This window comes from Anas acuta, chromosome 4 (assembly GCF_963932015.1).
Source record: "Anas acuta chromosome 4, bAnaAcu1.1, whole genome shotgun sequence".
Lineage (NCBI taxonomy): Eukaryota > Metazoa > Chordata > Aves > Anseriformes > Anatidae > Anas > Anas acuta.
Window position 1 is genome coordinate 44571164 of NC_088982.1, and position 17228 is coordinate 44588391.

Sequence of the window (17228 nt, forward strand, 5' to 3'; positions counted from 1 at the left end):
TCAGCTGGATTTTTTTTTTTTTTAACCTGGTTCTTTACAGTATAGCTTGGGCTGGCGCAGTGGGAGCGGATGGGGCTGCTTTTTTTTCCTGCATCAGTTCTACTTCACTCCACATCCTGGCTACTGAGGCTTGTACTTGCAGCAGCTCCTCCAGCCTGGTGGAAAGCATGCATAGCCTCTGTAAACGCAGGATGTCTTTGTGATTTGATCAACTTGCATTTTTACCTCAGTCTGTTTGGCGGCGAAACAGCAAACTGTGCTGCCACGTATGTTTGTCTGTTTGGGTGATGTATTTTTTGCATTGTATTGGAAACAGTTCATACCCTATGTCAGTCTGCTCAATTTTTATTTAGGAGGGAGCCCTCACAAATGAGATAATTAAATTAAGCTGGTAAACATCCCCAGGTCTGCTCTGGAGCTGTCTCCGGCCCCCACAAGCCTGAGCCTCCTACAGCCCAGTGGTGTAGCACAAGCAAGTTGTCCAGGTTGCTTTCTTCCTGCTGAAATCCTGAGTTTTGCAACAGAGGATTTCCAAAGCCTGTCAGGGATGGGTCTCAGGCCTTCATCCCCTGGCCAGAGAAACAGTGCAGGAACGCCTTGGAGGGAATGATCCACACATGTCCCCTCAGCATGTGCTCGCTCTCTGATGGCAGGAGCAGAGGCGAGCACTGGCTGCGTTGGAGCTGGGTCTGGTTGTTCCTTTCCTTGGTGTGCAGCTTGCCTTGTGCTGCAGGATTTCACTGGAGATGGCATGGGTTGGGCATGGTGAGAGGGAGCAGGGACAAAGTTTGGGAGCTCTGGGGACTAAAGTTCAAAATAAGCAGTCTGAAAGAATGGAGAAATGGTGAAAAACAGGAAGAAGAAGACGAGGAGAAAGATGCCGAGGATGGTGCTGGGGAGATGAACCTTGTGATCTGGAAGTCGTGGACAGGCACCAAACCTTGGTGGGGAGGGCATGGCCGTGCTGCTTGCTATTTCTCCTCTCTTTGCTGGTTAAAAGTCAGCAAGGCAAACCCATGGAGGATTCCTTGTACCCTGTGTGAAGGACATAGGTGAGCAGAGAAGTGCCTCTGTAAGCATTGCTTCAGTGCTGGTTCTGCAAAGAGGCTGCAGGAACTCATTATTCATGATTTTATCTTGCTACCTGAAATACATAAATAGCCTAAAGGTTCCTCTGATGGACTTTTTCCAGCTCTTTGATGTGCCAAAGATAATTTCTGTACATACTCCCTCAACCTGTCCCCACTCCCTACCTAAAGTTTAATGTTTCTACTTGTTATGTTTACCTGTCTGTACTAGACTGCAAGCTCCATAAGACGGGGGCCTTGCCATCTTTCATGTTGAAGGAGTTGTAACATCAACAGCTATAAAACGGGATATAAATTATCAAAGCAACATAAACTGTCACAGCTCAACTCTTGGGCATCATCTGCACTGAGAAGCTGGCCCTGAGCCTTGTGGTGCTCTGGATTTTAAGACTGTGGGACTGCAACAGTGGGAGCAGATGGAGGCACCCCCAGACCCATGCCGGGCTCCTGTAGCTAAGGCAAGAATGGCACAGAGCTGAGTGGTGCCTGCTGCCCTGCCTCTCACAGCTGGGGCACGTCCCTGTGTGTCCCTATGGTCCAGCAGCATTTCTGTGAGCCTTCAGCACGCTGGCAGCCAGGTCCTGGGAGCTGCTTCCTCCTTGCAGCCTGGGATGTGTCAGGGAGAGACCTTGTTTTTATAACCTCCTGTTATGGCTGGAGGTGATGCCTCTGCGGTGGCGGCTGGGGAGCAGGCTTTGATCCGGATGCATCCTTTGGGAAGCCAGGCCTCTGAGCCTTCCTTGCCTTGGGCAAGAGCCAAGAGGATTTCCCCTAAGTACAGAGCCATCAGAGCTTATCAGAGCTGTCTTGCTGTCACCACCCTGCAGGCAGCATCTGGCCTGGAGGTCAGGCAGAGGCACCTGGGGCAGGGGGAGCCCAGCAGCAGCTGGGAGCAGGATGGGATGACGAGGGGGTGCTGTGAATGAGCAAATGGCCCCATCACCTGGGGGGTGCTGTGAATGAGCCAACTCACCTGGGGCATTCAGCCCAGGTATCCTCTGCACACCCGGCCAGCCAGACTGCCTTGCTCGTGGCTGGCCCCTCACTAGATCTCCGAAGTGCTGGTGTTTCTGGCTCCTTCTTTTGCCCATCTGCTCCTGCGGACTGCTTGAGGCACTTCCACACTTCTTTCAAACAAAGCTATTATTTTGCTGACCCGGGGTTGCTATTCACTGATGAATTGGATGCTGTTCATCGCAGCTTGAAATGCTGTTTGCTGCTCTTAATGCTTTCCATTCATTTTCTGTGGCGATCGGATTCATAGCAGCAGATACGCAGCTTTCATTGATACTTGATGCAGCAGCCATACCCTCAGCAAAGGCTTTTTTGTGCATAGGGCTCCAAACCTTTCAAGCAGGCTGTGGTGGAAAGCCATAATGTCCCTTTTCTGCCATGCCCCGAGCCACCTGCAGCCTGTGAAAGAGCACATTGTTTCCGCAATTAAAGAAACAACATGGGCAGTGTCTGTGCTGCCTTCGAGGGAGGGCTCTGGGTAATCCCTTCTCGCTCTGCCCCCATCCTTCACCCCCCACCATCCTGTCTGAGGCCCAGTTTTAGCCCCAGTGCTGCTTAGTTCCCAATGGGGAGATATTTGCAGGGTGGGATTTTATTTCCAGCAGCTAAATGAGCCTCTCGAAACTATTCTACCAGGTGGGGCTGACTCTCCTGGGCGCTACGAGCAGTTCCTGGGTGCTGGGGTTTTATGTGAACAGCCACGATTTCCTTCTTCTTGCCACCTCTGGAAAACTGTGTGCCTCTAACTGACCAGCGTAAGGAGGGAGGGGTTGGGTTTTTGTTTTTTCCTTTTCTTCTCTTTTCATCTTCTTTTTTCTCTTCCCCCAAAAAAGCACTTGTGTAGGGGGAAGATGCTGCACTGCTTTTTGCTCAGAGAAAAGGAGCCTGACAGCTTAGCGCTGCTCAGAGACAGGAAAATTATTTTGTCTGGTGAATATTCTAAAGAGATGAAATAACAGGGCATGATCAAAATCCTCTGCTTAACAGAAGAGCTGCCTGACTCCTGCAAAGCCAACAACTGCATTGTTTTACTCAGCTTTTGCAGAGCAACATGAGAGAAGGAGCAGTGGCGATTCCTGCGAATGCTTTCAGCCAAAAAACGGGAGGCTTGGGCTGTGATTCATGCTGTCAGCCACAGGAAAAGTCCCTGCCCCAGCAAATAAGTCGGGGTTTGCCATGGGAACGTCCCTGCTGGCGCTTGCCTGGTTCACCTGCCCGGGACAGGGGCCATCACCACCAGCTCGGCGCTGTCAGGAGCCACCCAGCCGCAAGGCTTCGGCACGGTGCAGTGCCAGCAGTGTGTTTTCGGCACACGGAGCCGCGTCGTGAAGGCAACGGCTGTGGTGCTCAAGGGAAAAACAACAGCGCTTGAAGAAGGGCGGGCTACAGGCCCAGCCAGAAAAAGGCCAGCCGTAAAGGCCGGGCTGCCCGGCACGCTGGGCCTGGCAGGGCCGCAGCTCGCCTGTTTGCCTTCTGGGAGAAGTCCCCGCCGTGGCTGGCTTTGCCTATTTGATCCGGGCTGAGGTCATGTCTTTTCCTATCTGCTGCGCTCCCACTGCGAGTGCCTGTAAGAGGCTAATTGCTGTAACGCTTCTAATTGCCCAGCCAACACGTTGCCTCTGTTCTCGCCCTGATCCCAGCCACAGGAGCTGGGGCAGCCACCCACTGTTTGCCGGCTCAGAGGCAGCGGCACCGGCAAACAAAGGCTCGCCGTGGGTGTCACTGGGAGCAGCCTTGGTGCCCAGCCCGTGGCACTGAACGAGGATTTTCAAGGGGTGCCCAAGGCCCTTGGCTCCCACCGAATGGGATGGTGGGTGCACAGCAGGGGGACTGGCAGGGAGCTTATGACAGGAACAGCATGCAATGCTGCCTCTGCGTGAGGAGACCCCGGCTGCCAGCTTCAGCCTGGAAAGGTTCAGGCTCGGGGCTATGGCAGCAGTCCCCAGCCTGCTGAGTAACAGGAGGAATGGGAGCCGTTTGCTCATAAGACTTAATGGATGTTAAATGAAATCATTGGGCAGATATTTTTTTAAGGCATGGAGGAAGTCTTTTTTTTTTTTTTTTTTTTTTCAGGCGGACGTAATTAATTGGTGGAACTCATTGCCACGGGATGCTCCAGGTGCCCAAACTGTACGTTGGTTCAAAAGCAATTAGGCAAATTAATGTGACAGCAGCCTGTGGAGGCCTGGTAAAGCTGATGTTGCAGATGCTGCCTGTGGCTCAGGAAGCCACTCTCCCCCGCCACCAGAGCTGCAGGATGGCTGCAGCATGTCTTCTCCTCCCAGGGCTCCCCGTGCAGATTTGCAACATACCCTGTGTAGAGAACAAATGTAAAAAGAAATCAAGGGACGTCTCATTCTCACAGTGTGTTACTGGGAGGGAGAAGAGGAGGATTTTGCAACTCTTGCTTTTCTGAGGTGTGTTTCTGCAGGAGTATAAGTTGGCCTTGGATGGGGGAGCCGTGTTTTTGCCTTCCTCCTCCTCTCCGACCTCTTGCTGACAATGGTTTTGCCTGACCAAGGCAGGCCGAGCCAACAAGGAAGCCACTGGTGTGGGAGCCACGGCTTGTGCCAGGCAATGGGGGCAGCAGGACAGAGAAGGGGGGATGGGACCATGTCTGCTGCCCTAGCTGCATCCTCACCCTCGTGTCCTCACGCTTGGACACCTTGTCCTTCACCCTCCAGGTGACACCTCTGGGTGACCTGACTTCTGTATGGCTTTGGGGAAGCACTGACCACATGTGCAGTGAACTGCCCACATCCCCAAGGCCCACAGCATGGTCACACAGCCAGTGAGGAGCTTGCCTCCACCTAGGCCTCTCTTCTGCCGGATGGGTGATCCCCAAGGCACTTTACCAGCAGTTTACACAGCAGCAGTGCTCTGGTTAACTGTGGGATGTGCATGTGCCAGCAGGTGCAGGTGCAATGCCCAGAAGTGGCCAGGAAATAGCCCCCACGTATATGCAGGAGAGAGAGAGGGAGGTAGTCTGCAGGCTGTGATTAAAGCTCAGTGCATTTACATTTTAAATGCTTCAGTGCTCAGTCAGTTTAGATAGCTTAATCTTTGAGAATTAGATAGCTTAATCAGACAGAAATAGAAACTGCACAAAGAAGGCTCTGTAAACCCCAGGGCTCTGGGTAGGGGAGCTCCAAGCTTGACTTCATTTTTATTTAATGCAGTGGTCTGCTAGGCACTTTCTAGACAAAGTGCCGGAAAGAGATTTCATGTGAGGCGATATGTAAAGCAAGACCTGTGATTTGTTTATTACATGAAAGAACACAGGCAGAGCTGCAGGATAAAAGGGCATAAAATAAATGGCATGAGAACCCAAATGGTGGTGTTGTTTTGTTTTTTTTTGCCTGGCAGAGAGCTGTGGGATGTGGATTGTGCCAGGTCACCTTTTCTGCACTGTGCTGGAGTTGAAGTGATGCTCGCATTGGGTTAGGCTTGTGAAGATGCTGCCTGGCTGCCTGTCCCAATAAGGGAACAGTCAATGGATGTGATCTACAGAAAATAAATAGATACAAACTACTACAAACTACTGCGGCTCTGCTCATTAAGGTTCACCAAACAGGCACAGTTTCTTACCAAGAAATTAAATGGGTTTCCTTTTTTTTATTATTTTTTATTTTTTTCTGAACAAGTAGGTCCTCCAGAGCTGTTTATTGCAACTGAAAAAATTACCTTTGGAAATCGGTCCTGGAAAATAGCACAGGTGACACCTGTGACACAGCATTCCTGGCCTCCATGGAAATCCATGAGCTCTGCTATATAATCAAGTCTCCCACTCCCAGTTAGCCTATCTTGATCACTTGGAAACTCTGTATTCACCCATGAAAAATGTACTCACCCCAAGGTGTGCAGGCGTGGGGTTATTTACCCATGCTCAGAACGGGCAGGAGAGCGCCCGGTCTGTGCAGGGGTGGGCAGAGCAGTGTGAGCTTTGCAGACAAGCCCTGTGCAGGCTGGAGGGAGGCTGTGTGCTGTCCGACCACCATGGGACAGCAACAGTTTATTTGGTAGAACTGGGACCACTTCTTGTAAGCAAATACTGCAAGGTGCAGGGGCATCTTGTGCCTCTTGTTCATCTTTTGATTTATTTTGTTGAAACTCTCCATCTGGTTGCTATCATAATCCTTCCTTCATTGTGTTTTTCCTCCACTTACTCACTTATTCTCTCTCTCTCTTTTTTTTTTTTTTTTTCCTGTAACAATGCTTAAGAAGCACTGGAGAAACACTCATTTTGGGCAGCCTGTTCCCCCTTGCTGTTCCCCAGTTTGTCTCTGCAAACAAGCCACCCCCAGCAGGGTGATGGGAGCTCCTCGGGTGCAGCAGTGCATCACCAGCCCCCTGCCCTCTGCATGGAGCTGATGCTGTGTTTTACAGTGTGAAGCGAAGCGAAAATCTGCAGTTACAATCCCCAGTCAGATAGCTCAAGGCAGCAAGGAGGGAGAGGATAATCTATTCAGGTCATTAAGATGTGGGCAGAACTCAGCCTGTCCTAATTAATCCTCTTTGAAATTCTGCATGTATATAATTCATCTTGCACGCCAGTGGGTCCTGACTGAAACTGGTATTGCAGTGCTGCTTCTAAGCGTCTGTTTTTGCATTTGGTTCTTGGAGGTAGTTTACATAAATGGGTGGCTTTAATTTGTGTTCCCATCCCGACTGCCTCGCAGCTGTGTGGGGCTGTGCCCCCCCACCCACATTTTGGCAGGGGCAGGCTCAATGGGGGCACCAGCGGTACCATCAAGCAGGGCACTGCTCCCTGCCTGCCACCCCCCAAGCCTGGGGGGTCCCTGTGCTGTGGGGCACCAGAAGCTGCCTCAAGGAGCTCTCAGGGTTAGAACCGGCTCTGTTTGTACAGGGTTTGTTTGGTTTCCTGTATGAGTGATGCTGAACAATCGCATTGTTCCCAGAACGCGCTATCTAGGCTGATCTTATTCCCATTAGCCACAACCATACCTGCAGCTCCCCTGGCTTCTTACAAGTGATGGTGGGAATAGTTCGTGTCAGGGTGTGTGACCTCTGGCAGCGGCGTATCACACTGCAGCATCTACCACTGCACGCCTCTCATCTCAGTTTGGGGTCTTTGGATGTGGCCATGCAGACACCGTGGGAGATTTCCAGCCAGGAGACTTCCCACCTGCTGGGCACGTCACCGTCAAGAGGTGCCGGCTTCATTTTGGCAAAGCAAACACAGCTTTTGCTTCTGAAGACAGGTCAGCAAGAGGCAGCAGCAAGCCCCCCTATCGGTTGTTATGTTTGGGCTTTCACTGCTGCCCTGTAAAAGGTCCTAGGAGAAAGACATCCTCCTGCTGCCTGCAGGGCGTTTCACACCGCTCCAACCAGCTTTAATTTTAGCTTCTCGGCTTAACTGGGTGTGTGGTTGCGCCTTTCATGTCTGCCTTTGCTGTCCGGCTCTGGAGGCTTTGCTGGAGCTTGTGGCCTGCAGCCAGAGTGCACGGCAGAGCAATACAAACAAATGACAGGAAGGTTGGTGATAATTGAGCACATTCTCCAACACTTCAAGCAACTGCATTGATCTCAGCTCAAAGCTGCAGCTTTTGCTGTAAACAATAAATGACAGATGCCGGACTTTAGAACAGCCCTTCTTATGTCCTGGGAGGACACAAAGCTGCTTTGTAAGTGCAGGAGCCAACCCTGGTAGTAACAAGGCAGAGGGGAAGGGAGGAAACATGGCACCACTGTGTTTAACGCTGGAACGGTGGTGAACAGTGTCAACAGGCATGCACACACAGAGATATGTAAATATCGCCTTACATTTTTCCTGGCTGGATGCTAAAGTATCTGTTTGAGCTGGCTGAAAATGTGACTTTAGGGTTTGACAGCCAAAGAAAAAGCCCAATGCACAGCACTTTGTTTCCAGCAGACCCAGAAGCATGGGGTCCTGCTGTGCCCAGGCTAACACTTCTCACAGCAACTCGCAGGCTGGGAGGCAGAGTCAAGGCAGAGTCACTTCGGCGTTTCACCCGGGTGACTTTTCCAGCTCACTGGCAGAGGGGTGCCCCTCATCCAGCTTGCTGCCACCAGGGTACGTGCCCTGTGTCCTGCTGTGCCCTGTGGCTGGAGGCAGCGGTCTCACTGCGCATGAGGCCTTGGTGTGCTGCATGTGGGGCTTCTCACAGGCACAGCTCACAGCCCCTCAGGCCACGGCTGCTCATCCTTGTGACTAGTGCTCTCTCAGAGTGGCTCTGTGGGGTGCCTGGATGGGGTGTGTGGGACTTGGTGCTGCCCATGTCTGACAGAGGTGTCAGGCTGGGCTTGCAGGAGGGTACCCGAGCTCTTCCCCTTGCGGGATGCCCTGCGGGAGCTGGGCCTCGGCCCAGAGCAGAGGCTGGTGTTCAAGCGCCATGGGTGGCAGGCGAGTCTCAGCAGGCCTGCAGGCAAGCTGCCTCGGCGGTACGGGCAGCGGTGCGAGGCAGGATCTGGGACATGTAGCACCTCAGCGCACTTCAAAGGACAGTCCAGGAGGCCTTACTGTGGTGGTGCCACCAAGGGGCTTCAATCTGCCTCAGCAGGGTAGCACAGCTGAAGCCAAAGGCTGAATTACCTTTGGCTAAGCATGTTAAATTTGTCTAAAGCTCAGGAACATAGAAAAAAAGTTTATTTACTTATTTTTATCCCCAGCTTCCCAACAGCAAATTTAAACTATAGTAAATAATAATTTGCTTTTTGAGGATAAAGTTAATCATAAGTTACATTTAAAAAAGCTATTTCTGTTCGTTACAGTGGGGTATTATATGGGCAGACTGTTGACATTTACCAAAATCTCCTCAAAATTGTTCACTAGAGAACAGCAGAGGCCCCAACACTTCTCAGGTGATAACTGTATCCTAGGTGATAACAGCCCTGTAAATGAAGCCAGCCGTGCTCCTCGATGTGCCTGCAAGGCCCAGGATGGTCACGTCATGCTCCAGTAGCAAGGTTTACCAATACTTGTGTTTAGCAATGTGGCCACCAAATGTCACCTGTCCCAGGAGGCTATGCAATGTGACACTAATGACTCACCGGGGACACACCTTGACCATCGACACACTTTTGTGAGCCTACCACACCCCTTCCTGCAGGCTTTAACTCGCCTTGACTGCAAAGCATCTTAGTATTTTTGCCTGAAGAGAAGAGGTCCTCCAGCAGTTGGGCCACTTGGCTGCTCTTGTACAAACCCATGATTGTACGACCCACTTTGCATAATGCACCGTTAACACCTGTTAAGGGTGATTGCCTCTAGGTATTTGCCACTGAAAGAGCTGGCATATAGAAAACATTAATTTCATAATGATCAAAACCTGAGATCACCACACTATGAGGCATGCATGGAATAAAGAGTGAGAGATGATAAATGGTATCTCTGTAGATACATCCACTTGACAAGGTAAATATGAATACAGGCTTATTTTGGATAATACTTTTAGACTTGGGCAGAAAAATGGTATTTGCAGATTTATCTAATGATGTACTAAAGATTTCTTTTTCTGATGAACACAGTTTTTCTAAGTGCACTATAAAGTTTAAGATCTGATTCTGTTTTCACATTAGCTTCTCTGAAGTTTATATTGGACCCACATATACAGCTCTCATTGTAGTGCAGATTTAGCTAATCCCCATTCCCATTTCAACAAAGAATCTATATAGTGTTATACATTTCAAGCTGTGGTTGTATTTACATTCTGCGCCCTGCTTGCCACAGTCCATGATATTTGCTGATAAATGCAATTCAAATTTAGCCTGACAATCTGCATCCTAATGATTTTCTAGATGTTGCAATTAGTTGATTTGCTAATGACTTTTTTTTTTTTTAACCTTTCCCCCTTTCATTTCCACACTTATTTGTTTCCTCTGCTTACAGTGTCTTTATAAACAGATTTTCCCACACCATGTTTAGATATGGACATGGTTGAATGTAAACTGATTTACAAAATAAACTGGATGGTTTTCACCACCTTTATGGTGGGATAATCCCTTCTGTTGTGGGCAGCTGAGCACACTTAGCTCTGCTGGCCTCCAAAGAGATGGAGACAAATCAGTGCAAAAGGTCTGGATGAACAAGACCTGGCACTGTTTCCTTTTCCAGGCGGGGAGTTCCAGGACTGTGTGTTTGCACAGCACCAGTTTTCAGCCTCTTGTCATCACCACCCATGTAACAGCACAGTGACAGCCATTTTGCTACCCGTATTTTGATCATTTTCCTGAACTTTCAGCTCTGTGTGGACCATGAGGCTGGGGTTTTATTTTACTCCCTGTATTTTCTGCATTTTCCCTGTATTTCTCCCCATTGCCATACCCCTCACCAAAGAAAACAGGCAGCTTCTTGTCCAATTTGCAATCACCGGACCATCTGAAAGCCAGGTGTGTCCTCCTTCGACTGCCACAAAGGCTGGAGGGGCAACTACAGGAGCGTGGAGAAGCTCCTCACATGTCTGCCAGCTCTTGGGAGGCTGTTGACAAGCAGAAGCGTTTCACTCAAGGGCCAAGGGCTGCCAGACTCCCTCGTTCCCTAGATAACCAGAAGCAGCTATTACAGAGGAGGCTCTTCCACCCTATAAGCAGAAGCCCCTCCTTTCATTTCCCAAACTCATTTCTGTCTGCCAAATCTACCCGGACTGACATCACCCTCCGCTAAGGGTGAATCAGCGCGGTTGGGGAGTAGGGTTTTGCAATCTCGTCATGACAATTCGCCACAGCCTGTCCCTGTATCAACTGGCCAGGGAAACAACATTACTGCCCGGTAAGCAAGAAACGTGTTTAAACCTGTGGTTTAGGCAATGCAGCTGATGCTGCAGCTGTGCACATGGCCAGGGAGTAACTGAGATGCTTGGCTCCACCTAGTGGCATCGCCTTTGGAGAGACGTCTGCGGCCGGGGGTGGGTGCTAGTGGGGACTGTGGGCGTCTGTCAGGCTTATTTAATTATAGCTTCGCTCCTTTTGGATGGATGCATGTGTAAACGGGCGGATTGGTGCAGGTTACTGTGCATTACGTGTACACAAAAGTGTGCAGAACTGATAATTCAGAAAGGCCAAAATTAGGCACAAAGCTGCTCTGTGCAGCCCCCTTGTTCTCCTGTAACCTTTGTGCTTTCCTTCAGGGGACATTTTGCTCAGTTACTGCATCTTGTCTCGGTCAGAACATGAGCTCCGAGACACTGTGGGGTGTCCTTTGTGAGGTAAGTCCTAAACCTGAGCTAGGCTGTTCATTATTCCTGAAATACAGTAAATGGTAGTGTTAAGCAGTGAAGTATGAGAACAACTCAAGCAAGCATGAGCCTAAGTAGCATTTTGGGTCTGCAATCAATCCAAGGAGTGCTTGCGCTGAGTTTCACCTCAGGCCCGTGAAAGACCCCAGCCAAGAAACCTGGATGTACTCACAAAATGCTCTTTATTCCTGGTTGGGGATCTGTTTGTCTTCAGTGAGTCTTGGAATGTCAGCTTAACTGCAGGATCCAGAATGGATAAGATTCATGTCAACCTGTTGGCAGGTTGTAACTCTTTTTCTTTGATTTTTTGGATTTCCCATAGCAGCTTACATAGGAGAACCAGAAAGCAAGAGTGACTCAAAGCAATGGAGAAGAGATAATGCCAAAATCAGCAGGATTGTGAAAAACCTATTTGCATTTTTTTCCCCAGGGATGTTCATTTTTAATATAGAGAGGTGCGAAAAGTAAGGATATTTGCTTATAGTGACATGGGCTTTATTAATGACATCCTCGAGTAGGAATTTCTTGGACATAGTACTCAATCTGGAGATCAGAGTGTATAGCAGGGCTTTGCATTCTGCATCTCGCTGAGTAGAGGCATGTTTTGAGTGGTTTCTCGAGTCTTCAAGATCAACAAATCCATAGGAAAGTACTGCTCAGCTTTCACATGCTGCAGTACCTTTCAACTTCAAAGTGCTTTGCACACATTAACTCATCTGAGATGCGTTCTGTCATGAAACTGTTATGCCTTTGTTTTTTTGTACCACGCTATTATTATACATATTAACCTGGTGCCTAGAGGCCCAACTGAGATCAGGGCTCTGTTGTGCACAGAGAGAATAAAAAAAGCCAGCTCCTATCCAGATGAGTTCATGATCTACAAAAGTAGCAATGGGTGGGAAAGGAAAGAGAGGCATGTGGAAGTAAGTATGCCTTATGTCACTCAGCCGGCAGCTTGCAGAGCGCAGGTTTTCTGCATTCGAGGCCAGCACGCAATCCTTTGGCTTCAGTGCCTCCTGTTAATGTCGAAGTTGGCAAGAAAGAATGCCAGCCATTTTGTCTCCAGCTCAGAACAGGCCAGACAGACAAAATTGTATGTGTTGCCCTCTCACCAGTGTTTTGCTTGGGTTGTTTCCTTCTGGTCCTTTAACCCAAACTAAGGGTTATTCTCACTGAAATTATCATCATATGTGGGAAAAAACAAACAAACAAACATCCAAACCAAAAAAACAACCACAGTTATAGTGACCACTATCCATGACTTCATCTGGACAACTCATGAATCTAACTTACGGGCTTGTGTATGCATACACATGTGCTGAAGTGGAGATTAGGTCAGGCCTGACATCTCTCTGCTAGAGTTTACCATAGCACCTTCACTGCGGTACTTTAAAAGTGTGGGCACAAAGCAAATGGATAGTTTTGTTAAATGTGAAATGCAGCTAGAAAAACATTCTGAGTAGCTTAGCTAGTTATTTTGTTCAGTGCTTTGAAGATAGAGAAAAATAGCAAAAGTTATTATTACTAGCACTACTTAGTGTAAAGAATTTGCTCCTGCCAGTGAGGAGCAATGCCACATATCCACAGTAGATTAGGAAATGTATAAGTAAAGTGCTAGAGAGCTGTGCAATCTGGGATATCTTTGGAAAACAAAACCCAAACAACCAAAAATAAATAAATAAAAAGGAAAAGAAAACCCAAGGATGCTGCAAATACGAATGAGTTGGTTGCAACCCACGTGCTGCAAATAATATCTCAGCAGATAATATGTGCAAGAACGTATGTCTAACTATCTGGTATTAAACTGTTTGCCAGGTTTGGAGACTTGCTACCATGACCCTTGGAGCAGTGAAGTTACCATTAGCTTCCTGTGAGTTATTCTGTGGAAAAACAGCCACTGCTGTCAGGTATGCCTGAGGAGTTTACTACGGACTGGTGGCCTTCCTGTGCAGAGTGACACCAACATCTGTTTCTGTAGCAGATCTCTGGAGCATTGCTCTGAGGCAGTGCAGAAAGGCTGGCATTTCAAACTACCTAAGTGGACAGTTTCCTCTTAGAATAATTTCTAGCGTGTTTTACAGAGTAATATCTTCACTTCCACAGCTAGTTCACTCAGCTTCTCCTTCATCCTCCTCTCTCTGACCTTGTACGGGGAGAGTGTAAGCCTTTTTGGGGCAGAGACTTGTTCTGTTTTTACGTGCCTAGCATAATAAGGCCCCACCTTGAGGGGCCCTAGGCACTGTCCTACTAAATAAGCTGAATTAATTGCATGATCATCTCCTTTAACCATGTGGGAGGAATAATGCTAGTGGACCTTTTTCTCCTTTCATCAGTTTTCAAAAGTTTGCTTTGGATGTTCGTGACAGTTCAGGCGTGTGCCACAGAACTTGCCCGTGCAATCTGTCCCAGTGAAGAGCCCCACTCCTACGGCTTGCATCTTTTCTGGGGCTTGATACCATTTTTCAAAAGTAATCTTCTGGTCTGGTGACTCTGTTCCCTCCAAGGGCTACATGTCCCTCTGACCAGTTTGACACTGGCTTCTCACGACAAATGGTAAATCCATGAAGAAGCGAATAAATACTTGTAAAGGTTTTGCTTCATTTGCACGTTGCCTTTGTGTAATTTATCATCTTTCAACGTCTTGCCTGCACTTTTTAATTACTGCTACCCTTCCATCATTTTTGTAATTTAAAAAAAGCCAATTATATGACAATCTTGATTGCCTAATAGTTGTAGTAAAATGTGCATATGTGTAAGTAAGGGTGATTGTTCCTTCTTGTTTGTTTTTGTTCTATGCACCTTTCAGATTTCTAAGTTATATAATTGTTCCCTTTGGCTTGCGATCAAGGTTTGAGATTAACTATGGCTCTGCTGTGGTGTGCACTGTGGAGCTGACATATGGCTAATCCACCTGACAGGCTCTGGCTCCTCATTCCTTAAAAGAGTGCGGATGGAGGATTTTGCTGTTAAAATGGCAGTGTCAGTGATGTATTAAGCACAATCAATGTCCTGATCTCCATCTCTAAAATTGCATCTGGAAGGACAAGTTCAGTGCTGGAATAGAGTGCTGCTGCCCCTCTTGTGGATAGACTTGCAGACCTGCTGGGGGGGGATTATACAGGCTTAGCAATTCCGAAAATCAGACATTTATATGACTCAGACCCACCTGTGTTTTCCCCAAAGTAATCATATATATATATATAAATAAAAAAAAAAAAAAAAAAAAAAACAACACACACACAGACACACTTTCAAGCTCTTTTCTGATGTATGTAGGACATAATCTATTTTGTCTCCAACCTCAAGAGAAAACCTTACAGTGATGTTTCCATATGTCAATTTAATACTTTTTATCACTTGTTTGTACTGCCAAAGTATCTGGCAGACCTGCTGGTAGCCTGTGACACCAAAGTGGCAAGCACTGAACAAGCAGAAAAGGCAAGATGGTCCATTCACTTTGAGGGGTGTAAAACTGAGACAACATTCATCTTAAATGTATGATTATCTGGTGTATTATCTTAAGACAATACTTAAATGTAAGGATGTGACTAGGTTGTACCCACAAGTATTTGCAGGAATGCAGGCCTGGGTCCACCCACACAGCCCACCAAGAAAGGTTTTGTGTGGGTACAAGGCATCTGTGCCCATTGATGGCGATTTCCAAGGCAGAGACCTGATAAACAGCTCCTTTGCTAGCAGTCTATGGCAATGCATCATTGGTGCAACAAAGTAATAGAAAAATAGCTTATTAAAAATGCTTGTTAGATACCACAGGTGTAGGTGCCCTTCAGATGGAGAAGGGCACACTGTTCTGGAACATGCGTATGTGTTCCTCTTTACAGCAGCTTGCAAAGTTTGAAAGACAAGTACTAAATGGCAATGGTAAGAAAAATGCCACTTGCAGGATTTGGAAAGAAGACTATAAAAAAAAAACAAATGTCTTTGAGAAGGTCTGAGGAAATCGAGAATACAATTAAATTATCAGATCACTTTGCAAACAACCAAAAAATAACCCTGTTATCATAAAAATTACAGGCTGTATGAAACAAAACAACTGGGAAACACTGTGTTGCCGTCTTCCCTGTGGATAATGATCTGTTCATTGCTATCAAAACAAGACATAAACAAAGCTACGCCAAAGAGAGCCTGTAGCAAAGAAGATAGAAGTATACAGTGGTGGAAAAAAAACACAGAGAGGAAGGAAGGGTTTGGACTGCTGGTGCTACAGGTGGGGAAACAGCATGGGGACTGAGGATGCTCCAGGAAGAGATGGGGGAAGGTGTGTGCTTCTTGGATGGAAAAGAGAGAAAACCGGAGTTCGTTCAGACTAAGTTTGAAGTCTGCATATTAGCTGCAATTAAATTTTATAGCTTAGTTCCTGCAGATGTTGAGAGTCAAGATAAGTGTTTGAGACATTACATTAGAAATTGTATTAGTTCACCTATTACAGACAGCAGCTCTGTGATACAAAGCCCATATGCCTTCATTTAGCTCATTATATCAGTTAAGTGGTTGGAGGAGGTAATGCATCCAAGGACATCTGAAGAGGTTATTATATCTCTTTGTTGCACCCACTTCAGTGTGGTCCTACCACTAAGCTTTGGCAGCAATGCTTGGAATAAAATTGCATTTTTTTCAATTATGTAGCAAATTTGCAGGCCTAGATCTCGCAGCTGGGGGCAGAGGAGGGGCTGCCTTTGTCTTTGTCTTTTTTTTTTGGTCAAAGTTGGGTTGGGCGCTAGATCTAAAAACATTTGCCCTAAATGAATTTTCACTCTGCAGATGGATTTGACAGAAGAGGAGCATCTGTGGAAATTCAGTTTATGCTTTGCAACAGGCAAACTTTGGAACTTGCATCCTGCACAAACAGCATAAACACAAGTAGCTTTTCTTATGTCAAAACAAAACAAACAAGCACAAAAACACCAGTAAACCCCAGAACTCTGTAAAAACGTGCACCGTGCATATATGATTATTAGTTCCTGGTCAGTATAGGCCCATGGAAGGTAGGAACGACCTCCAGCCCGCGCAGTGCGGGGCAGTAGAGCAGGGCTCCACTTGGATGGAGCACGGTGTCACTTGCAGCTGGGGCTGGTGTTAATGAGAAGCCTTGTTAATGAGACAGGTCGCAGGAAGCCAAGCGAAGAGGCCGTTTCACAACACTTGGTGGTGGCAGATGGCATTGACTGAGCGTGTTGGAGAGCACCTGAGTGCTGCTTCTCTGCCTGTTAATGGGAGGGCAGAGCCTGGCCTGGGTTTAATTAACGAAGGGTGTGGGTGGCTGCTTGTGGGGCCTTGCTCCTGGGCTACAAATCCTCCTCCAAAATCAAACCTCGTTCTTTTTTTAGGGAACTCCTGCAGTTTAAAACTGCACACTCTTGCCCTACAAAGGGCGCCCTGTTTCGCTGGGGGTCGGCTCTGACAGGAGACCGCCATCCTCCCTTCCTCGCGGGCTCTGGGAGGAGACGTGGGGCTCTCCCCCTTTCCTCCCGGGCCACCACCCTTCTCCTCGGGCACGGTGTCCCCCGGAGGTCCCCCGGGGCCGGCGGCGGTGCGAGGTGTCCGCTGGGTGGCACCAGAGGCCTCCGGCGGCCGCAGTGCTGCGGGTGTGAGGGGAGGCGGGCGCCATTTCCCTGCCGCCTGGCAGCCGCCGTGCTGTCGTGTGGGGTTTACCTGGCGGCCCTGCTGCGTGACACCAGAAATAACTGATAATAGCGCCAGGAATAACCAATTTTTGAGGTTGCATCTGAAAATGGCAACTTCATACTGCGATTATTTCATGCAGAGAGAAAATCGTGGGGAAGGAGGGTGTATTTCTGCAAAGAACTGAGAGAGCAATGTTTTGGTGTGTGTCTCTAAGGGTGCTCCAGTTGCTTTGCAGAAAGCGAGCAGTCTGGGGGTGAGGGACTTG

The 17228-nt window shown here is 48.1% G+C and overlaps 1 protein-coding gene and 1 long non-coding RNA gene across 2 annotated transcripts in view; both read left to right on the forward strand.

Annotated features, from left to right (window-relative positions):
- MND1 (meiotic nuclear divisions 1) overlaps nt 1-17228 on the forward strand; it is a 213689-nt gene that overhangs the window by 32106 nt on the left and 164355 nt on the right. The window lies entirely within an intron of this gene.
- On the forward strand, nt 441-4767 carry LOC137856069 (uncharacterized). Its single transcript, XR_011096183.1, has 2 exons — nt 441-2738; nt 2936-4767. It is a non-coding gene; the product is annotated as an uncharacterized lncRNA (long non-coding RNA).